We start from the raw sequence: 24,836 nt of genomic DNA, 5'->3' as shown, positions 1-24,836 counted from the left end.
TGGAACCTGAACTTGCTGGTCATTGCTATCATTACAACAGAGCAACAGACCAGCAATTTTTATTACATAGACGATGACCAGCAATTTCTATAGTACAACAGACCAGCATATGTTGTAATCAACATTGCTAGAAATGGAACCTGAACTTCGGCAAACACTAGTCGTCGTATGCATCTCTTGATCTGTTGTAATTCAGTCGACCAGCATATACATTGAACTCAATGCCAACTTTTTTATTCTGAAATGGGGATACTCACTTCTACAATAGACAGCTTACTTGACATTTAAATTTGAACCAAAGAAAAAGATGTCTCCTACGCACAGATTTTCTTCTAGGAAATAGTAACAAGGTTGCTTCTAGAAAACAAGCTTAAAAAAGAAACATGTCTATACATGTAACATAATTGCTCCTGGGAAACGAGCTTCAAAACGAAACGTGTCTACAACAAATTGTGTATATGCATTCTTATTTCAGTTCAAGAGCCAAGCAGAAAAATGCTCTTAATAACATTGCGTTTCAACATGTCTTCACTTACAAAATGAAGGTTTCCTAAGTACTTGGAGTATTTCATAAGTGCTTCACTTGCTGTTTTCACTTACATATATTGTCAATATGCTTATTGCTTATTGTTTGGTTGTCAATTACTTCTCATGTATCAGTTTTTTTATTTCTTTTATCCCTGCTGATTAAATGTTTGTATACCATTAAGGTGTTAGTATCCTTCGAATGAAGTCTATTTTTAGTGTTTTTTGACTACCTATCTTTGTTTGATAATCATTAGGCCAAATGTGCTTATGGCCACATACATCATGGAAGTACATAGCCATGACAATGTTATTATCTCCCTATGTTATAAGACTTGTTCTTATCTCCCTTCTAAGTTTTTTGAATACCTATCCCTCTTTTTGCCCTATAAGCCACATCCTTGTTTTCCCTCTGATCCCTGCCTTTGTTGCGATCTCAATTTTGATTGTGAGACTTGGTCATTTTCAGTTTCAGAAATGGAAAAAGAGCCACTTGACATGGTTGAGAGCTCAGCTCGAGTCATCGAGACACATGTCGACATCATTCGCAGTCTAGTGACTGATGGGGTTGTGGATACTAGTGAACCGGAATCAGTGTACACACTTAAGACCACTTTGTTTCAAATTGGAGATGTATGCGACATGCTTGAGAAGTGTGCTCTGTCCATCAAAAAGTATGCTGATTCCAAGAGGGCTAAAATTATTCAAGATGAAGCCCTGCAATATGCTGAAGATGATGAAGCTGCAGATGATTTGGAGGAACTCCCAAGCCCAGATCTCCTTACTCAAGCCGACATATTGGAAAAATATTTTGGAATTGAGTATGATAGCGACCAGTCAAGGGGTTGTTGATGTTTAGTCCTAAACAACACGATATGAGTATCGTAGGTTTCACTCTTAGAGATAATGTATTTTGTATGAACCTCTTAGAGAGTGTCAAGTCAATGAACTATCTTCGAGTACTATTGGGAAGTGGATCTCTTTGATGTATTTGTTTTCCCTAGTGATATCGATGGTGCCGAGTAGCACCAAATTTGGACTTGTGTCCATATCTATAGATGCTAGTAGTGATATCGATGGTGCCGAGTAGCACCAAATTTGGACTTGTGTCCATATCTATAGATGCTAGTAGTGATATCGATGGTGCCGAGTAGCACCAAATTTGGACTTGTGTCCATATCTATAGATGCTAGTAGTGATATCGATGGTGCCGAGTAGCACCAAATTTGGACTTGTGTCCAAATCTTGACTACCTCATCCCTATTCTCTGTTTGGGACTTATATGGAGAATGGCATCGGCTGAATGCCTGAATCGGGTCGGGAAGCACGAAGCAGATAGAAGTGCACTTTCCAATGCAGTTAGACAGAGAAGGCATGGCTGTGATGTTATAATGCTGAAGGACACCAAGAAGAGATTATGGCCTGTCGTCCACCACCACTGCCCATTATTTGTGGGCTTCACCGAGGGCTGGAAACATTTGGTGACAGCAAACGACCTTCGGGCTGGGGACGTCTGCGAGCTTGTTAAGGGGCCAGACGATGGTGAGCCGATGTACTATGTCCGGATGTGTGCGCTTCTCTTCTCTTAGGTGGGGTGCTAAGTGATCTTAGTAGCTGACGTAAGAGAAGAGAAGCGCACAGATGAAGCTAGGGCGACTTTAAATTTTGTGACCACACATCCGGACAGAGTACACCGACTCACCATCGTCTGGCCCCTTAACAAGCTCGCAGACGTCCCCAGCCCGAAGGTCGTTTGCTGTCACCAAATGTTTCTAGCCCTCGGTGAAGCCCACAAATAACGGGCAGTGGTGGTGGATGACAGGACATAATCTCTTCTTGGTGTCCTTCAGCATTATAACATCACAACCATGCCTTCTCTGTCTAACTGCATTGGAAAGTGCACTTCTATCTGCTCCGTGCTTCCAGCCCGATCCTGCCCTGGAGGCGGGTTTCAGCTTTCTGTTTGGGGAGTAAAAGGAGGGACACGGAGGCGGGTTTGGGCTCGATTTCTTTTGAATCACCTTTTCTCCAAGTTCCCTTATTGATGGAACTAGTATATCAGACTAACAGTATATCCCTTTATCGATGGAACCAGCTGTGCACTAGGTACCTACTAGGATGGATGTGGTCTGCACTGGTGCGTCTAACAAAGTTGATGAAGACGCGACCAAACTTGAATGGCAGACAACGAGCAGCTCCAGTGAAGGGAGCGGGGAGGATAGTTCTAGTGACAACAATCCTTGTCCTCCTATACCTCCAAGGAAGAAAAAAACATCAGATGAGCTTGATGCCGACTATATTCCCAACGATGAAGAGGTAAATAGAAATATGCCGACTATATTCTAAAATAATGTTCATATATGAAAGGCCATTAATTGTTTCAATATATAGATTTCAAATGAAGAGAAGAAAGAGGATGCATGTTCTACACGAAACACGAAGGATGCTCCGATGCCTGAATCATCCGTTTCACATAAGCGGAAACGAGGGCGACGAGGTCCCAATCAGATGAAAGAAGGTGCAGTTATGTACGTAACAAAACTAAATGCAGAGGGGTTTCCTAAAGAACCACTTGACGTGGTTACAAAGTTTCAAAATTCTAACGGGCCTACTGTTAGAGATATAGTGCCAATCACACTTCAAAAATGGAAGGATTTAGATGAAGACACCCGCAATAAGCTATGGGCTAAGTTGTCTGAGTCATTCAAGTTCCCAAAAGGCACAGAGGATGCAGTAAGGAAGTCGATGCTCTCTGCTATGGCCAAGATGTTTCGTGGGTGGAAGGCCGAGATGAATAGGGAATTTGTTAAGAAGAATAAGGTTCCTCCGCCCAAGAAAATGGGGAAAATCACTCAAGCTCAGTGGGAGCAATTTGTTCGTCAGAAGACTGAACTGAAGGCCATAGAACTGGGCGAAACTAGTTCTCAGAGAGCGAAGATGAACAAACACCCCCATCGCCTGGGGTCAACCGGATATCACCATAAAGTTGTGCAGTGGAACAGGATAATCGAGGAAGCTATAGCTAACGTCACTTTGGACCCAATATTAAAAGATATCGATGAGCGAGCTATTCGTTGGATCTTAGGTCGGGCAGGTTTGAGTGAGGACAGCAAACTTTTGCATCCAGAATTGGTAGGCGAAGTTTCGACAAAAATTCAAGAATATGCAGATAAGAGAAAGAAGGGCGAATTTAAGCCTCGAAGGGAGAATGACATACTAACTGCAGCACTAGGCAATCCTGAACACACTGGACGGGCTCGGGGAATCTCTTCTAAGATTTCCTGGAGAGAGGCGTTTCCAGAGTATGCGTCGTCATATAGGAAACACGAGAAGTCGAAAAGGACCCTTGAAGAGACTATTGATGAAAGGGTACAAAAGGCTATTAATGACGTGATGAACAAAATGAAGAAAACAGAATGCATATCATTTGAACTCAAGCCAGGCCACATGAGTCCACTTATAGTCCCTAGCAGCGTAGGATCTGTGCAAGACTTCACCAAGTACCCTGTAGACGATATTGTTGAGGACAAGCCTTGCTTTCTTCATATTCCAATCAATCGATCTAGGACAAAAACAAAACAAGCTGCTACTGGTTTGGTAAAACCAGGACTTGTTAACTACAAGGATAATCCTGTCCCGCCACACTATGCTGTGGTCCAAGTTCTAGAGATCACAGATAGTGGTTGTGAAGATTGGGAGATAGACTTTCCAGTTGAGGGGATCATAACTTTGCAGAAGGCAATGAACGAGTTGGTCCTTTGGCATCGACGTGACATCAAGTTGGGTGATGAGCCGATCTTAAGCCGTGTAACGCGTCATAAGTCACCAACGCTAAATTCAACACCAATGCAACAGAAAGATAGTTCGATCATTCTATACCCCATGGTGCAGGAAAATATGACACCGACCTCCACAAAAATCGTTGAAACTTTCATATCACCTCTTGCGAAGGAACTCGACGAGGGGGATGTAGACAAAATTGTTCCTCAGAATGTTGACACAAACATCAAAAAGGAAGCAAAGGTTGACACCAATGTTGAAGGGCCAACTATTTCAAAGAAAATTCATCAGCGAATCGCCACTGACGATGTCAAGAAACCGTCAGAATCAGTGGCACGCTACCTGCATAAATTGCGGAGTGTTATGACAAATCAATCAAAAGCGGAATCCTCATCTCATGGAGTACGCACACGGTCCCAAATAGACAATTTCGAAGTATGGGAAGAAGATGGAATGATTCATACTCGAGAATCATTACGTCTTAAAACCAATATCTCGATATACAAGAAGGAGGATGTTCCTCCTAAATTTGTGAATGGGAGGCCGTTCTTGACGACGGTGCAACTTTCTAAGTTGTCGACTTCGGAGATTAGAATGCATGAGTGGTACATGGTGGCTAGCAACAAATACAAACTCGAGGACTTCACATTTGTTGTGCTAGAAGATGCATTTTGGAGCAAAGATAATATAGATCCTGTGCGGCATTTATTCTTTGACGATCTCTGGTCGTTGTACCACCGACAAAGGATGGAAAACCAACTACTTAACCCTCTTTTGCTTGTAAGTACCTCTAAACTTCCATATTTGTTAGTTTTGTACATGCACACATAAACGAGAATCTAACGATTAACACTTTTACACGTAGGATGCAATACATGGATGATAAGAAGAAACAACTTAAGACAGGGTTTCTTGACCCGTTGATGATATCCCAAGCTCGCTACAAAGAAGTTGCTCGGAGACATGGAGAAGAATACAAAGACTTGGATGATGCTCAATTTGAGAAAGCTGTCAAACAGAATCAGAGAAAGAAAATGAAGGTAATGGCGGCATACATTGGACGAGCCATTAATCATGTACAACATGGCAAGGACTTAATAATAGCTCCGCACCACTTTAAGTAAGTTCTTGACATGGTTTTAAACTATAAATTATGGCAATCGTGATCTTAACATGTGTTTTCGTCTATGTCTATATAGTGACCACTACATTTGTATCATGATCTTTCCAAAGGATGGTAAAGTCGTGGTCTTCGACTCACTGAGAATGGAAAAGGCTACATATAATGACTTCTTGAAGATTTTAGAGAAGTATGATTATTATTGCACACTTGTACTTATTACAACTTAACAAATGTATTCTTAATCTCACAATGCTATTCTTATATGCAGTGCATACCGTTTTTATTGGAAAGATCTTGGCGGCAAACATCTAGAGGTCAAGCTAATTTGTCAATATCATTATTTCCATATGGTGACAAACAACCTCCGGGTACTGTCCTGTGCGGTTATTATGTATGCGAATGGTGTCGTGTCACCTTCCATTACATGGTCAATCGTGAGGATGTAAGTTCGCTATCATTGTCTATGTTGCAATTTTTATGTTATATTGTTGCTCATCACATTACTCTTAGCACTGCTTGCTTTTTGCTTTCATTGCAGGTTCCTAAATCCAAGATCAATGCTGAATGGTTAGAAAGAGATATGGTTTCCATCGGCGTGGCTAAGGTTGTAAGAGACTTGCTTTACTTTATGCGTCGTGAAGTTCTTCATCAACAAGGGCTATTCTACAATACAAATGGAAATTTGCAACAATTCCCAGAACTAAGTTTGTACACGATATCACACAGTGTTTAGGTCTTTAGTTAGGAACTTTAGATGTTTAGTTGTCTATGGAACTTTCAGATGTTGAGTTGTTATGCAACTTGATATGTGTATAAATTTATGTATGACGATGGAACTTGATATGTGGATGAATCTGTGTATGGAACATGTTATGGAACTTGATATGTATAAATCTGTGTATGCAATCTGTGTATAATCTGTGTATAATCTGTGTATTGAATCTGTGTTTGAAAATTCTGTATATGAATCTGTATATTGAAAACTGCCTGTGATTTATATTGTATGCAGTCGGACTTATATTAAAAACCGCCTGTGATCAGGGCCGTACCTGGGGGTGGTCGAGCCGGGCGGTCGCCCAGGGCCCCCAAAATGTTGGGGCCCCCACTCACGTATATATTTAAGTATAGTACTTGCTGATTTAATCAGCCTAAACAAACAACGTTCGCTTTGTTAGTTGACCGGTCCAAATAAGTAAAGGCATGTTTGGTTTGAGGGACTAAAGATTAGTCACTCCATTTTAGTCTCATTTATGCGTTTGGTTACGAGACAGCCAGGATAGGGACGTCCCCTGACGTCCTCTCTCGTCCCTCCAATTTTGAGGGATAACTGGGACAAATCTAGGATAGTCCAGTCCCAACCCTTGACCCAGAACCAAACAACTTTATTAGAGGGATCGTCACGTCGCCTAAGTCAAGCTACGATCACGTTCACGTCATCTTATGATCCATTTAATACATTTTGAATATTTTTAGTCCCTATAACCAAATAGGATATGGACTAAACTTTAGTCTCTTAACTAAACTTTAGTCCCTGGACTAAAGTACCAAACGGGGCCTAAGTCAAGCTACGATCACGTTCACGTCTCTACTATATTAAAATACCATTTTTTCTTGTTCCATGATTTCCACCATCATTGTGCATTCTATATTTAAATGAAAAATGTTAAACTTATGTATAATGAGGATTCAAACCATGGTTGTTGGCTTTAAACCAACATTTACACTCACTTAGCCAATAGAACACATATGTCTTTATGTTTTATATTCTATACTTAATCGTAAATAGAAACCGTAGCAATGTACCAACACTTTACTAGCATACGGTATATGTCATTTCCTATTTCCAAATTGCCCTAATTCCAGCCAAGTAATTACGGTTATATGAGATCCAAGCTACGATTACATCAACATATATAGTTATATCATGTCATCAAGATTGAAATAGTATACATCGATATTAATAACATACTCAATGTCTTTGTATCAAATAATGTTTGAAGAAACTTTATAAGATGATCCAATATGCCAAGTAAGTTTTATTAATTTAGTTAATAGTATTTTTAACCTTTCAACATATATGTTTATAATAATAATTATATATATGCATATTATATATATTTATGAGTTAAAAGGGTCTACTTATAAGTTTTCGCCCAGGGCCCCCGAAATGTCAGGAACGGCCCTGCCTGTGATGTGTGGCTAACACAAGCGGCTAGGATAAGAAACCGTCTGTGATGTGTGTCTATCACAGGCGGTTCCTTTAAACTGGATCGCCTGTAATGTGTGTCTATCACAAGCGGTTTTTGATTGAACGCCTGTGATGTTGTTTTACATCACAGGCGGTGCACCACAAGCGGTTCCTGGAACCGCCTGTGTAGAGGCTAACCAAACCGCCTGTACAGAGGTTTACTGTAGTAGTGTACAGGTACATGGCTAGATCCTGTGTGCCGTCCCTTAGTCAATGCATCTAGAGAGTCTGGATGAACAAGCGACACCGAGTATACATAGTATTGGTTGGTATGCGGTGTGAATATGTGCTTGCCCGCATACTCCACGAGACCACGACCACAGCTTTGCCGTTTATGGACCGGACGGTTCATCCTTCATGTTTGTTGGGCAATCAGCATTATATTTAAAATTTTCAGGGTCTAGTTAGTAATCTAGAATTAGTTAATCAAAAAGCGATCGGATGTTTGGATCACTGAATATTTATTTTAAAAATAATTACACATTAAGAAAATAATCAGTTAATCAATATTATAAGAAAAAAATTAGCTAATCAAATAGTAATAGCAAGCACATTTAACAAAGGCTCGAGGAAGACGAGGAATTCGGCCCAGGGGCCAGGGCACTCCATTGCCCGCGCGGCGTTTCTGTGTGGGCGCCGCATGGGGATGGATGGCGCTTTGCGTTGCGTGCATGGAACGGCTGCGTGCGTGGGCCCCGCGGGCCTCTGCCTCACTCTCTTTTCCCAAAAAGGCAGCCGGAAATGCTAACAAATCTCCACGGATCGTTTACGACCCTGACGTGTGGTGCCCGCTCGAACCTGGGCCCGCGTGATCAGTGCCGTAGTCAAGTCACGGCATATATATTTCCGTGATGATGATTGATGCAGCCAGCCAGCCAGCCAACACATCCAACTTCTCTAAATTTCTCATGCTATATCTAGCATGGTCTCATCCTATATTTATCTATCTGTAGCGATTTGTTCTACATGGTCTCTCTAAACCATATCATACTAATAAAATTTATTTTCAGGTTTTTTTTATAATTTTGGGTCCGTAGCGATTTACTCTATATGGTCTCTCTAAACCATATCATACTAATAAAATTGAATTTCAGGTCGCCCGAAATAAGCCTGACACGTTTAAGTAATTACTCCCTCCGTCCCAGTAGATAAGGCGTAACCACCTCTGGTTTAAATACCAAGAAATGTACTTAATTGTCTCTATACCACATCGATGTACGTATGCATGGAGAGAGCACGCCTTATATTGTGGGACAAGAACAAAAAATTGGTTATGCCTTATATCCTAGGACGGAGGGAGTACGTGCCAGGAAGAGGGCTAAGCCCATGGGTCGGGTCGACACGACCCGAAATAAATTCAGGCTTGATCGGACAACCCGAATGTACACATGTATTTCTCCCTGACATATGCCTACGAAAACAAAAATCCTCACTCCCCTTCCTTTCTTCTACAAAGCTCCACCAGCAAATCTTGAGAAGATGCTCGCTGCTTTCTGATGCTCGACCTAGACACCACTACCATCACACCCTCCCCCCATTTCCTTTCCCGGAATCATGGACCGGAGAGCAAAGAGAGAGATTCAGAGCGACGTGTGATGGAAACATCTACTTGGCGAAGATCCTTGTGGACCTGGACCACGACCCCGACGACGCTCTCCCGCTCCATGCCCAAGCTCGTCTGCACGCTCGATAGGGCATCCGACATCCTCTGCGTTGTGATGGCACGTCAAGCAAGATGTAGAGCTGAGACGCACTATCCCTTGCCCCGGCTCCTCCCCCTGTGTTAATAGCCCGACACCTGTCACACCCAGATTTAAGGGCAAACCTAAGCACGAATCAAATGTGTGTTAGGATCAAGTCTCACACATATGATGACTCATGGTACAGAAATGAATACCACATCTTTATTATATAATAGGAGTTCTGTACAAAATAGCTAAATAATTACATCATATGACGAAAACGATCCTCCGCGACTGTCACACCTAATTTTAGAAGGCAAACCGAATGCGAACCATGTACATGCCAGGATCAACAATTCACGTACACAACAATTACATAACCAGATATCATCACACAGTGCTCAAATAAGAACATAAAGAAGGTAATGGTTTGATTACATCACGATATCCGAGACATCCACGGAGTCTTAAACATAGACCAAAGTGCAGAAACGAAACGTAGTAATACACGACCTTCACATGCAGCCGACTAGGGGTTTGCCGCTAACCCACGCCTAGAACTCGTCATAGTCTTGGAACTCTTGGAAATCCTCCATCATGATTTCATCTTCTCCTGAGCAGGGGTTGCAATGTGGACAACTTAGTGTTTTAGTGTTTTAAGCATGGGTGAGTACACATCAACGTACTCAGCAATTGTCCCATTTAGCTAAAGTGGACTAGCTGTATGTGGGGTGAAGCTCAGAGCGATTCTTTTAGTTGGTCAGGTAATTATTACTAGTAGAGAGCCAGGTTTTAGCATTAAACCCAAGTTATTAACCCAAAGGTACTCCTTCCAAATGGAAAGAACACAAAAATCCATAATAATAATCATCACCATTAAAACCACTATTATCCTTATCATCTCTAAACATAGTATCTCTAATCAAAGGAGCTCCCAAGGCCGTTCATAACCATGAGCACGACTGATATATCAGTTTCATAACACTCTGTAAAGGTTGCACACTTTACCTACGAGCCGTGATTCCCAATCTGCCCGAGGATCATGACTCCCCATTGATCACTCCCAAGGTGAACTAACAATGTCTCACTACAAAGCCTTTACAAAGATCCTCTGAGATGTAGCCACCCATTAGGTTTCCTAAATGTACCGCACTCCTCCCCAAGGGGCAAACCACCATCGGCAGAGCGAGACGTATACACCGAACCCCATTGACGGCATGACGGCGAAGCAAACTACACCTTAGTTCCTCTAATTAATCAGCTAAGGGCGTCCCATTCCACCCTCGTGGTTGTACTGTTTTCCCGGGTGGTCATCCAACAAACCAGTCCTTATGGAGAGGCACTCGAGAAACTACGCGAGCCCCCTTAATTATCACAATGCCATCATCATTTCCAAAAGTAAACCGCGTATCATAAATAATCTCATCATATTTATTGATTAACGTGATGCGCTAGCATAGAGCTAATCTAGAAATAATCCAAGCCAAATAGGTAAACAAGGACATGATAAACAAAGACTAGTCAATCCTTAGGTATAAATTATGTAAATGTGGGGAGATGAATTATAAAATGTATAAGACATATATAGGTTAGATGATACTTGCCTTCACCAACCAGCTGCTGCTCAGGGTCTTCGCCTACAACTTCTTCGGATTCCACCAACGGACTGTTATCTATACGAGTTCAAACATGCATTCCACATTCTTAACATTGAAATAAACAATACATCACACAATAAAATATAACAACTAAACAGATGTGTGGCGCAAAGCTCGCGTCTACGACTATGCGAGAAAAGAAACTACGACGGTCGAAGCTACAACCGAGAGACATAGCGATTAAATTAAGCAGCTATGGATTAAAATACTTATCTCAACATAATTATATTAGTTGATATTCGTGCAACGCGTAAATAAAATTAGCACTAGATCTTAATTAGTTCGGTACTTGATCAATTGTTGTTACACTACACACTTAAATTAATATACGCGACCTTAGGTGAATTAAAAGGATTTTCGCGTAGCGAAGCGCGTGACACAACGCACGACTCAAACGAAAATTTAAAAAGATTATCGCACGGCGAAGCGCGCCACACAATGCGTGACTCAAATGGAATTAAAAAGGATTATCGTGCGACGAAGCGCGTGACAATACACGTGATTTAAACGAAATTTAAAAACGATTGTCACACAACGAAGCGCGCGACACAACGCGTGACTCCAATGAAGATTTTAAACACGACGATGCGCGCTGGGGCTGCGCGCACGGGCTACCCGGGGAAGGCGCCACGGGCAGGGCCACGCGTGCGCTTGGGGAGCGGCCGTCCAGGGGCACCGCATAGGGGGAGGAAGGGAGGAGAGATAGGGGAGGGGAAGCTCACCATGGGCTCGACGGACGGCAGCAACCGCTCACCGGAGATCCACACCAGGGTAGGGAGAGAGGTGGAAGAGGGAGAGGGTGGTTACTCTCTTCCTAGTTCATGGGTGCGTGGGAAAAGGAGTGGGGGAGGGGGGCACATATGGGGGGCAGGGGCGACTGGGCTGCGCGCCCAGGGCCGGGTTGGGTCGTGACGCGGGACGGGACGGGACGCCGGGCCAGGCCGAGTCGGGATCACTGCACCACTACTCGATCTCACCTGCTCTCTAATTAGAATCATTCGCGAATAGAAAACCCAAACTCAACGAATGCACGCCTAGGCACAACATCAGACAGAAATAAATATGCTCCGGTATGATGCAACAGCAATATCAACTTAGGGTTTTGTTTACACGCGACACGAACATCGGTCTCTATACTGCTTTAAAAATAGGAGGAAGGAGCGAAATAGGAAGAGAAAAAGAGAGTAACGCCTGAATTTGGTGAATATTGGAGAAGAAAATTTTATAACCCAAAATTTAGAGCGTTACAAACCTACCCCCCTTAAAAGAATCTCGCTCTCGAGATTCAGGGTTGGCCAGCAAAGAGCTTGGGATACATGGCCATCAGATCATCTTCATGCTCCCAAGTTGCTTCTTCCTCAGAGTGGTGACCTGAAAGGGAAATGGTCTCAACATTTCCTATAATTGATTTTGGTGTTTGACGACCATCACAAACCCTATGGACTAACCAGTTTGCCTAGTTGGTCATTTCTCAGGTGCATAAGTTCATCTACAACTATTCTGAGTCGACTGTCCGGAATACCATAGATTATTTCAGACATGAGAAGCTTTTTGGAAAAAACACATATGTGCGGACCGTCCGGGCCTTTGCGGCGGACCGTCCATGACACCAGGGTGAGCCTCGGACAGGAACACTACAAAAAACATAAGATAACACTACGAACCATCCGAAGGAAAATCGAGCACCGTCCAAGACCAAGCGCGGACCGTCCGCCTTAGGAGCGGACCGTTCGGTCGTTGAAAAACCAGAAAATCCCTAAGGTGACGGGTTCGGTAAAATGCATTTTTAGCGTCCTCTCGGACCGTCCGGGGTGCACGGTCGGACCGTCTGTGACTACTTTATCTGACATCTAACGACACATTAAATGCACTATAGCTATTGATATAGCCGTTACTGCTGACCGTTGTGATTTCAGTCGTTGATGTGCAGGGGTGGACCATTCGGACAGGAGGCGCGGATCATCCGCGGTCGGTAGAAAAGGAGCAACGGCTAGGAAGTGGTTGGAGGCTATAAATACAACCCCAACCACCTCTATTCACTTGATCCAAGCACTTCACTCATACACATTCAATACAAGAGCTAGCAATCCATTCCAATACACATTCAAAGCTTCTAATCTCTCCAAGTTCCACAATTGAGACAAGTGATCATTAGTGATTAGTGACTTGAGAGAGTGTGATTCGTGTTTCATTTGTCGCTCTTGTTGCTTGGTTTTCTTAATCGTGCTTTCTTCATCTCTCTCTAAACTCTCTAAGTGTTTTTGTAAAGTTTGCAAGAGACAACTAATTGTGTGGTGATCCTTGCGGGGTCTTAGTGACCCGTGAGATTGAGAAAAAGCACTCAACCGGTCTAAGTGAGCGATTGAGAGACGGAAAGGGTTGGAATAGACCCGGCCTTTGTGGCCTCCTCAACGGGGACTAGGTTCTTTGGAACCGAACATCGGGAAACAAATCACTGTGTTCATTTGTGTTGATCTTCATCACTCGATTTATTTCTCCCCTCTCCTCTCTCTCTAAAGTTCTCTTGCTCACATTGTTTTGAGTTTAGTCCAAAAGTTATCCGCATTAATTGAGCAACTCATTGCAAGAGAAACTATCTTCCACACTCCAAATTATTTCTAACACTAATCTCGGGTATAATGCGTGTTCAAAGTTTATAATTTTCAGGTTTCGCCTATTCACCCCCCTCTAAGTGATTTTCAATTGGTATCAGAGTCCGGTGCTTCATTAGAGTCTAACAACTCGAAGTGATGTCAGGAGAACATGCCAAGAGGGAGATGGTCACCGACGATAAGCCCGAAGCTTCGGGAAAGAAGAATGAAGAACGAACTCCATCGAAGGAGGCCAGCAACATGCATAAAGAGGAATCCGCCGGCTCCATCAAGTCACACAGGAAGGGTGACAAGAAGAAAAATAAAATGAAGAAGGTAGTCTACTACGAGACCGACTCTTCATCACCTTCCACATCCGGTGCCGAGTCTACCACTTCGAAGCGCCAAGAGCGCAAGAAGTATAGTAAGATGCCTCTATGCTATCCTCACATTCCAAAACGCGCTCCACTACTTTTCATACCCCTAGGCAAACCACCATATTTTGATGGTGAAGATTATTGTATGTGGAGTGATAAAATGGGGCACCATCTAACCTCACTCCACAAAAGCATAAGGGATATTGTTGAGTTTGGAGCGCAGGCACCACAAGTGGGCGACGAGGACTATGACTCCGATGAGGCCACTCAAATAAGACATTTTAATTCCCAAGCAACTTCTATACTCCTTGCCTCCTTGTGTCGAGAGGAGTATAATAAGGTGCAAGGGTTGAAAATGCTAAAGAAATTTGGGATGTCCTCAAAACGACACATGAAGGGGACGAGGTGACCAAAATCACCAAGCGCGAGATGATCGAGGGAGAGCTCGGTCGATTTGTCCTCAACAAAGGAGAGGAGCCACAAGCAATGTACAACCGACTCAAAATGATGGTCAACCAAGTGCGCAACCTCAGGAGCATGAAGTGGGATGACCATGAAATGGTCAAGGTTATTCTTAGATCTCTTGTTTTTCATAATCCCACTCAAGTACAACTAATCCGTGGAGATCCTAGATATAAACATATGTGTCCCAAGGAAGTAATTGGCAAGTTTGTGAGCTTTGAACTTATGATCAAAGACTCCAAACACATTGTCAACTTGGATCAAGGTGCCACCTCTATGCTTGAGGTGCAACTTGTTGCATTCAATGCAATGGAAGAGAAGAAGGAAGAGTCTACATCAAGTAGACTCCCAATTGACGCCTCCAAGCTCGACAATGAGGAGATGCCTCTTATCATCTAGAGCTTTCAGCAAATCCTCAAGCAAAGGAAGGGGAAGGACTACAAACCCCGTTCCAAGAGGGTTTGCTACAGGTGTGGTAAGTCCGGTCACTTTATACCTAAATGTCCATATACAAGTGACAGTGACAGGGACGACGACAAGAAAGGGAAGAAGAAAACGGAGAAGAAAAGATACTACATGAAGAAGGGTGGCGAGGCGCACATGGGACGAGAATGGGACTCTGACGAGAGCTCCACCGACTCCTCCTCCGACGAGGATGCCGCCAACATCGCCATCAACAAGGGCCTTGTCTTTCCCAACGTCAGCCACAAGTGCCTCATGGCTAAGGACGACAAAAAGAAGGTACATTCTAGAGACACCCCCAAATATACTACATCCGATGATGAGGGTAGCTCTAGCGATAATGAGGATGATTTAACTTCTCTTTTTGCTAACCTTAACAAGGACCAAAAGAAAAAGATAAATGAATTGATAGAATCCATTAACGAGAAGGTTGATATCTTGGAAATCCAAGAAGACTTGCTCATTAAGGAAAATAAGAAGTTTGTTAAACTAAAAAATGCTTATGCTCCTGAAGTAGAAAAATGTGAAAATTTGTCTAAAGAGCTTAATGTCTGCAATGATTCAATTTCCCTGTCTTAGAACTGAGAATGCTAGTCTAAATGCTAAGATAGAAGAATTGAATGCTTGCAATGTTTCTACATCTACTATTGAGCATGTCACTATTTGCACTAGATGTAGAGATGTTAATATCGATGCTATGAATGATCACCTTGCCATGATTAAAGAACAAAATGATCACATAGCTAAGTTAAATGCTAAAATTGCCGAGCATGAGTTAGAAAATAAAATTTTTAAATTTGCTCGAAGCATGCTTTATAATGGGAGACGCCCATGCATTAAGGATGACATTGGTTTCCAACAAGGGAGCCAAAACAACATCAAACTTAATGCCCCTAAGAACAGGCCTTCTAATTTTGTTAAGGGCAAGGCTCCCATGGTTCAGGATAGAGAGGGTTACATTTTATGTCCTGAGAACTATCCCAAGCACAAAATTAGGAAAATTCATGCTAGAAAATCTCATACTGTTTCTCATCATGCTTATATGTATAGTAATGAGGCTTCTAGCTCAAGGCATTCAACTCATATCAAAGTGCCTAAAAAGAAAATTGCAAATACATCAAATGAACATAGCATCTCATTTAAGACTTTTGATGCATCTTTTGTGCTTACTAACAAATCAGGCAAAGTAGTTGCCAAATATGTTGGGGGCAAACACAAGAGTCCTAAGACTTGTGTTTGGGTACCCAAGGTGCTTGTTTCTAATGTGAAAGGACCCAAGACCGTTTGTGTACCTAAGAACAAGGCCTAAATTTGTTTTGTAGTTTTATACATCCGGTGGGACAAGTTGGATAATCGATAGCGGGTGCACAAACCACATGACAGGGGAGAAAAGGATGCTCTCCTCATATGAGAAAAAGGAAGATCCCCAAAGAGCGATTACATTCGAGGATGGAAATCAAGGTTTGGTCAATGGTTTGGGTAAAATTGCTATATCTCCTGACCATTGCATTTCTAATGTTTTTCTTGTAGATTCTTTAGATTACAACTTGTTTTCTGTTTCTCAATTATGCAAAACGGGCTACAACTGTTTATTCTTAGATGTTGGTGTTACTGTCTTTAGAAGAAGTGATGATTCAATAGCATTTAAAGGAGTGTTAGATGGTCAGCTATATTTGGTTGATTTTAATGATAACAATGCTGAACTAGACACTTGCTTAGTTATTAAGACTAATATGGGTTGGCTCTGGCATCGCCGACTTGCTCATGTTGGGATGAAGAATCTTCACAAGCTTCTAAAAGGAGAGCACATTTTAGGACTAACAAATGTTCATTTTGAGAAAGATATGATTTCTAGTGCATGTCAAATAGGGAAGCAAGTTGGAGCTCATCATCCACACAAGAACATCATGATGACCGACATGCCACTTGAGCTACTCCACATGGATCTATTCGGCCCGATCGCTTACATAAGCATCAGCGAGAGTAAGTATTGTCTTGTTATTTTGGATGATTATTCTCACTTCACTTGAGTATTCTTTTGCAAGAAAAATCTCAAATCCAAGAAACCTTAAAGAGATTCTTGAGACGGGCTCAAAATGAGTTCGGATTGAGAATCAAGAAGATTAGAAGCGACAATGGAACGAAGTTCAAGCATTCACAAATTGAAGGATTTCTTGAGGAGGAGGGCATCAAGCATGAGTTCTCTTCTCCCTACACACCTCAACAAAATGGTGTAGTGGAGAGGAAGAATAGAACTTTCTTGGATATGGCAAGGACCATGCTTGATGAGTACAAGACACTAGATCGATTTTGGGCGGAGGCGATTAACATCGCCTGCTACTCCATCAACCGGCTCTACCTTCACCAAATCCTCAAGAAAACATTATATGAACTCCTCACCGGTAAAAAGCCCAATGTTTCCTATTTTAGAGTTTTTGGGAGAAAATGCTTTATTCTTATTAAGAGAGGTAGAAATTTTAAATTTGCTCCTAAAGCAGTAGAAGGCTTTTTACTTGGTTATGACTGAAACACAAGGGCATATAGAGTCTTCAACATATCCACTAGATTAGTTGAAGTTTCTTGTGACATTGTGTTTGATGAGACTAATGGCTCCCAAATGGAGCAAGTTGATCTTGATGAATTAGATGATGAAGAGGCTCCATGCGTTGCGCTACGGAACATGTCCATTGGGGATGTGTGTCCAAAAGAATCCGAAGAGCCTCCACAAGCACTAGATCAACCATCATCTTCCATACAAGCATCTCCACCAACTCTAGATGAGGAAATAGCTCAAGAAGAAGAGGATGAAGATCAAGACGATGAGCCACCTCAAGAGGAGGACATTAATCAAGGGGTAGATGAAGATGATCAAGACAAGGAAAATAATCAAGAAATTCAAAGTCAAAGATCACCGCACCCAAGAGTCCACCAAGCAATTCAAATAGATCACCCCGTCAACTCCATTCTTGGTGACATTCACAAGGGGGTAACCACTAGATCTCGAGTTGCTCATTTTTGTGAACATTACTCTTTTGTGTCCTCTATTGAGCCATACAGGATAGAGGATGCACTTATAGATCCGAACTGGGTGGTGGCAATGCAAGAGGAGCTCAACAACTTCACGAGGAATGAGGTATGGAATTTAGTTCCATGTCCTAACCAAAATATTGTAGGTACCAAGTGGATATTCCACAACAAACAAGATGAGCATGGTGTGGTGACAAGAAACAAAGCCCGACTTGTTACCAAAGGTTATTCACAAGTCGAAGGTTTGGATTTCGATGAAACCTATGCAGCCGTAGCTAGGTTTGAGTCAATTTGTATATTACTTGCCTATGCTACTTACCATGGCTTCAAGTTATATCAAATGGACATGAAGAGTGCCTTCCTCAATGGCCCTATCAAAGAAGAAGTGTATGTTGAGCAACCTCCCAGCTTTGAAGATAGTCAGTATCCTTCTCATGTTTACAAGCTCTCAAAGGTGATTTATGGGCTCAAGCAAGCCCCAAGAGCATGGTATGAATGCCTGAGAGATTTTCTGATCACTAATGGCTTCAAAGTTGGAAAAGTTGACCCTACTCTCTTCACTAAAACAATTTCTAAAGACTTGTTTATATGCCAAATTTATGTTGATGATATTATGTTTGGGTCTACTAAAAAGTCATCTTGTGAAGAGTTTAGTAGGATTATGATACAGAAATTCAAGATGTCTATGATGGGGGAGTTGAAGTATTTCCTTGGATTTCAAATCAAGCAACTCCGAGAGGGCACCTTTATCTACCAAACTAAGTACATTCAAGACATATTAAAGAAGTTTGGAATGAGGAATGCCAAACCCATCAAGACACCCATGGGAAACAAATGGGCATCTCGACCTCGACACAGGAGGTAAATCCATAGATCAAAAGGAATACTGGTCGATGAAAGGTTCTTTACTCTATTTATGTGCTTCACAACCAGATATTATGCTTTCCGTATGCATGTGTGCAAGGTTCCAGGCAAATCCTAAGGAAGTTCACCTTAGGGCTGTGAAAAGAATCATGAGATATTTAGTTTACACTCCTAAGTTTGGGCTATGGTACCCCAAGGGATCTACCTTTGATATAATTGGGTATTCCGATACTGATTATGCTAGATGTAAAATTGATAGAAAGAGCACATTAGGGACTTGTCAGTTTCTGGGAAGATCCCTGGTGTCTTGGGCTTCAAAGAAACAAAACTCAGTAGCTCTATCCACCGCCGAAGCCGAGTATATTGCTGCAGGACATTGTTGTGCACAATTACTCTGGATGAGGCAAACCCTTAGGGACTATAGCTACAAGTTGAGCAAAGTCCCTCTCCTATGTGATAATGAGAGTGCAATCCACATCGTGGATAATCTCGTTGAACACAGCCGCACTAAGCACATAGACATCTGGTACCACTTTTTGAGAGATCACCAACAAAAGGGGATATCAAAATTGCTTATGTTAGCACCGACAACCAATTAGCCGATATCTTCACAAGCCCCTGGATGAAAATACTTTTAGCAAGCTTAGGAATGAACTCAATATCCTCGATTCTCGGAACTTTGATTCAAATCTTGCACACATAGCTAATTTATATACCTTTGATCATGTCTCTTTCATTTGGTACAAATGCATATTTCCTATTCTTCTTGTGCCAAAGCTAAGACTAATGTGCTTCCAAGTATATTTGTATTCATAGTCTTAGATTGAAAGGGAAATGGAGTATTCGGCAAAGGCAAGGCATCCACTACAACTCTGTCGGTACCATTTATCCTTTGTCCTACTCAAACTTTCCCTCGTATCCTTTTACAAAGGGGAGAAAATATTAGGTGTCTCAAGTTTCTTCGTTTTTGGCGCTTAATGCCAAATGGGGAGAAATTAATAGGCCCAAAGCAAAAGGACCACACCACCAACCTGTTTTCTAAAAACTTTTTCAAAAAAGGGGAGAAGTTATTCAAATTACAAAAACCCTCTTGACAGCTAAGAGGAGAACTTCTTCAGGGGGAGCTTTTATTTAGCCAATGGAAAAGCATTTGAAACAGGGGGAGAATTTTCAAAAACTTGAAAATGCTTTTTGAAATCATATTCTTATACCATTGGCTAATTGGAAAAGAATTTCAAAGACTTTTTCAAAAGATTTGCAAAAACTAGCTGAGTGGTGCAAATGTGGTCCTAAATGTTAAAAATATCAAATCAAACATATATGCTTAGAAATGCTTTCATTTCAAAGTAACTTATGCACATCTATCAAAATGCAAACTAGTTACATTTCTACACTTTGTATTTGCTTTGGTTTGTGTTGGCATCAATCACCAAAAAGGGAGAGATTGAAAGGGAAATGGTCTCAATATTTCCTATAATCGATTTTGGTGTTTGACGACCATCACAAACCCTATGGACTAACCAGTTTGCCTAGTTGGTCATTTCTCAGGTGCATAAGTCCATCTACAACTATTCTAAGTCAACTGTCTGGAATACCGTAGATTATTCTAGACAGGAGAAGCTTTTTGGAAAACACCTATGTGCGGACTGTTTGGGCCTTTGCGGCGGACCGTCCGCGACACCAAGGTGAGCCTTGGACAGGAACACTACAAAAGCACAAGATAACACTATGGACCGTTCCAAGGAAAAGCAAGCACCGTCCGAGACCATGCGCGGACCGTCCAGTCGTTGAAAAACCAGAAGAACCCAAAGGTGTCGGGTTCGGTAAAATGCATTTTTAGCGTCCTTGCGGACCGTCTGGGGTGCATGGCCGGACTGTCCGTGACTACTTTATCTGACATCAGACAATGCATTAAATGCACTATAGCCGTTGATATAGCCGTTGCTGCTGACCGTTGTGATTTAAGTCGTTGATGTGCAGGGGCGGACTGTGCGGATAGGGGGCGCGGTGTGGCGGAACTGCCCGAATTATTCCAACTTAAGTGCCCAAGTCCCGCCTTAGAGGCTAGACCACACTTAAATGGGAATAACCCGTCAATCCCTCGGATCTAGTCCGACACGGCCACTGACAGGATCAAGTACCACAATCTCACTCGAAGGTGAGTCACAGAGCAAATACAATAAAGCATAAAACCATACATGTCGCAATGTTAAGTTATTACATCACCATCATCATCATCGGAGTTTTTGGAAAAGTAACCATCATTGTTTTGAAGTGCAGCGGAAAAAAAAACTAACGGTCATTAAACAGAGAGATGGGGAAGCCTGTCCCATCACTCCTCATGCTCCTCCTCAGCCGAGGCAGGGTCCCACTCGACAGTCCAACCCGGTGGCAGGGTGGTCGGCCAAGTTATCCCAGCAACCATCTCCTCCAGAGAACCTGTAAAAATTATGCCACAAGCAAGGCTGAGTATACTAATACTCAGCTAGACTTACCCGGTGTGAGGAGTCTACTCCTCTACCTCTAGACATGCAGCTGTTTGGCTGTGGGGTTTGGTTGCCAAAAGCACTAGCTGAGTTTCTAAATCAAGATTTTAACTTAATCAAAGTTAAGTGTGAATCTCTTAAGGCTAAAAGTGGACTATCTACTCATACATGGTAGCAAGCATCATTAACAGTCAACATCTTATCTCAACTCATCATACTTCCACTTATTACTCAATGCAGTACAATGGATCAAGCAGTCTCATTAGCTGCGAGAAGCAGACGATTCGAATCGAGTTTTTATCCTTGCAAGGTAAACCTAAACACACGACATGTAGGGGCACTCCGTCCCCACACACATCAACCGTCCCCATCGATTCCCTGGCAGCAGAAAGGGGCTCACCGCCTTGGCGTACAATGCCTCACTGACCCCGACTGGCCGTCATGCAGTGACCACACTTGTACCCACCATAACCGGAATGGGAGACCTCGTCTCAGGTCGCGTGAGGAGGGCAATCTGCGGGCAGGTTCACTCAGGTACTAGGCTTACCGATTTACCATATTTCTCGGTATGTGTTTAGTACATTCAAACGCTTGACACAGGTATCCGCACGTTAATCCTTATTCCATTTTCCATCTCGTAAACAACCAATCCCCATGGATTGTTGTCCACCAACTAGTATCATGACAGTGTGAAAAGTGGGTACAATCAATTTCCTGATCTCGCGCGAGTGCTAGAAAAATCACTCGTCTTCTACCGAGATCCTAATTAAATGAAGCAACTACTCGACCTGTCATACTAGTATTCATTTCAAAAGGATTCCTGAGATCATGCAACTAGGGTTTCAAACAATTCCTACACCTAAGTGCACAATCAATCCTACAATCATTAAGTGAAGTAAAATAGCATAAATAACAGGTTATGCATAAAACCGGGGCTTGCCTTCCAAAGCAGTGGCAGGCAGGTCCTCTGGTGCTGGCTCTGGTGCTGGATCGGGGGCAACCTCCTGGGCAGCTCCTTGCTCCGGCACGAGGATGTACTCTCCGTCCGCAAGATTACAGTCTATCGAAATGCAATGAACATGTATGTCATGATTATGCAAGATTTAAGAACATTAAGTTAAAGAAACTAAGTTAAGAATTAACTTAGGGTTTCCTGGTTCTGTGGGGCTTCTAGTGGTATACATAGACTTTGACTTATTACCCTTTAAGCTTAGGTTTGGCTTTAGGATAACACAGTAGAATTTGTATTGTCTTGATACACTCTAGTGGACAGAGTACAAGGTTTTGGAAATCATTATTCCACATTATTCATTTTCCTTTATTTAATTTTCCATTTAGGGTTTCTAAGGTAGGTTTGAACTACATCATGGTTTTAATAATTTCTAAAAATTCTGTAAAAATTACAGTGGGTTGTCACTTGTTGTTTTAGCTTGTTTTAAGAATTTGAGACTTAAGTACAAAAGCTAGGCTTTAAACAAAAAAAATAACCACAGTTGGGCAAGATGGGCCATTTTACACTACACCTCTTAGTTAGGGGTAGGCTCTGTCCTAAAGGTTATTTTGTTGGCATCCTATGGTAATAATAGGCCTCTGGGCTAAAAATCACAGAAAACTAAGGGGTGGTTATTTAGTTATGCTTTTCTTAAGTTTCATGTCAAAAAGGCTCTTTCTACTACATTACTATTTGAAAAATGTCAAACAGCAGATTTCATATTTTTCCTAAGTTCTTTCTAATAAAACAATAGTTATCCCAAGGGTGGGGGTGTTTTTACCTTGGGGTTATTTTTGTAGAATTTTTCTAAGTTTCACTTGTTTTATTAAAATAAAAGAGATCTTAATTATTTTACACTAAAACAGGGTATGATATATTTTTCTAGTGAACTACATTAACTAAGTATCTTAACAAAAATAGGGGTGCCCTCTGGTTCAATATTTGTGTCACTTTTCCTATTTTTCTTAAACTTAAGCATATTTGGAATAAGGGGTTAAAACTAACTTAATGTAATGGACAGAGGGGTTTAACATTTTTAAACAGGTTAGTAGGTGAATATAAACTTCTCCAAATTTTCCTAACCTTAGTCAAATAGCCTAACTATTTTTCTTACTATTATTTAGCTTTTGGCCAAAGTTAACATTAAATCAGAACTTTTAAGTTTTCCACAGCACCAAGGGGTTTTATATTTTTCCTAAATAGGTTACATGATTTAGAGTCTGGCAAAATTGGTTTGACCAAAATTGGATAAACCAAACAGAAGTTATGGGTTTTTAAAGTTTCTGTTTGAATTTAAATTAGGTTTTAATTAAGTTTTCCTGGAAAAACAGTTTGCGCCGAGGTCCCTGGGTTTAAAACAATTCAAACCTCGCAGATCTACCCTTAAGGCACTATTCACTTGAGTCTCTGACCTTTCACTTAACCCCCCTGGGTTTCTCTCCCTCTCACCCGCAGTCCCTCCCTCAACTGAAACAGTAGCCGCGGGAAAGAAAAGGGTGGCGCGGCTTACCGGCGGCGAGGGAGGTCCGGCGAAGGGTAGGGTTGGCTCGGGGAGGGTCTGGCGATCACGTCGAGGTACGACTCGTCGTCGGGGATGGCCGGAATCGCCCGGTCCACGTGAGCAGGCGGGCGAGCTCGTCGGCGGCGTGTGCTCCGGCCTATCCACGGCGGCATAGTTCAATCCAAGGGCATAGGGAGCTTCGTGGAGGTCTAAGGAGTCTAACCGTGCAAGGAATCGAAGAGAGGTGCACGGTGTACCTCGGTCCACGGTTGCCGGCGGTCGGTTGAAATCCGGTGACCTTGGGCCGGCCTCTCCGGTGAAGCAGAGCCCGATTCCTCGCTCGGGGAGCTTCACGGAGACGTGCACAGTCTTCTCCGAGGGCTGGACGGGGTTGGGAATGGCTGGGCTGGCCGGTCTACGGTGGCAGGGGCTCGGGTGGCCGCGGGCACGTCGCGTATGGGCAAACGGCGGCGAACTGAGCTCCGGTGAGGCTTGAGCGCGTGCGGAGGGGTACGGCCAAGGCTCCTGGGCGTTTTATAGTCGTGGACGCGGACCAGGGCACTGGCTTGGCTTGGGCGCAGCGCGGGCGCGCGCGGGCGCGCGCGGGCGCGCGCGCGGGCGTGCTCTGGCGCGGCAGACGGCGTCGAACACGTGGCGGTTTGTTTCTTCCAGTGTTCAAATGTCGCCAGAGGTCGCAAACGTGCGAATCTTTGCAAAAGTCCGGCGCAGACCTCTTCCTGGCACCTAGGGCTGTCACTCAACTGTGAGACGCCGGGGCAGATACGGCCTAGGGAGGGAGATCTTCGGGTGCCAAAACAGGTGTGTCATACTGAGCATATCACGACAAAATCCATGCCATGACATGTCAAACGTCCGAGTCTCGAGCTCAACTTTTTCCAGTGGGTGCCCTAAGTGGTATTGCACATTTTTGGTATAGAACCCAAGTGGTTTTGGCGCCATTTTTAAAGTGAACACGGTTGATCTTTGATTTAGGGCTAAAATGGGACTTAGAGGGAATTAGAGAGCTCTAGCTCTCTCTCCACTTGGAGATTTGAAATG

Source organism: Zea mays, chromosome 5 (assembly GCF_902167145.1).
Source record: "Zea mays cultivar B73 chromosome 5, Zm-B73-REFERENCE-NAM-5.0, whole genome shotgun sequence".
Classification (NCBI taxonomy): Eukaryota; Viridiplantae; Streptophyta; class Magnoliopsida; order Poales; family Poaceae; genus Zea; species Zea mays.
Note: the sequence above shows the minus strand (reverse complement) of the source record.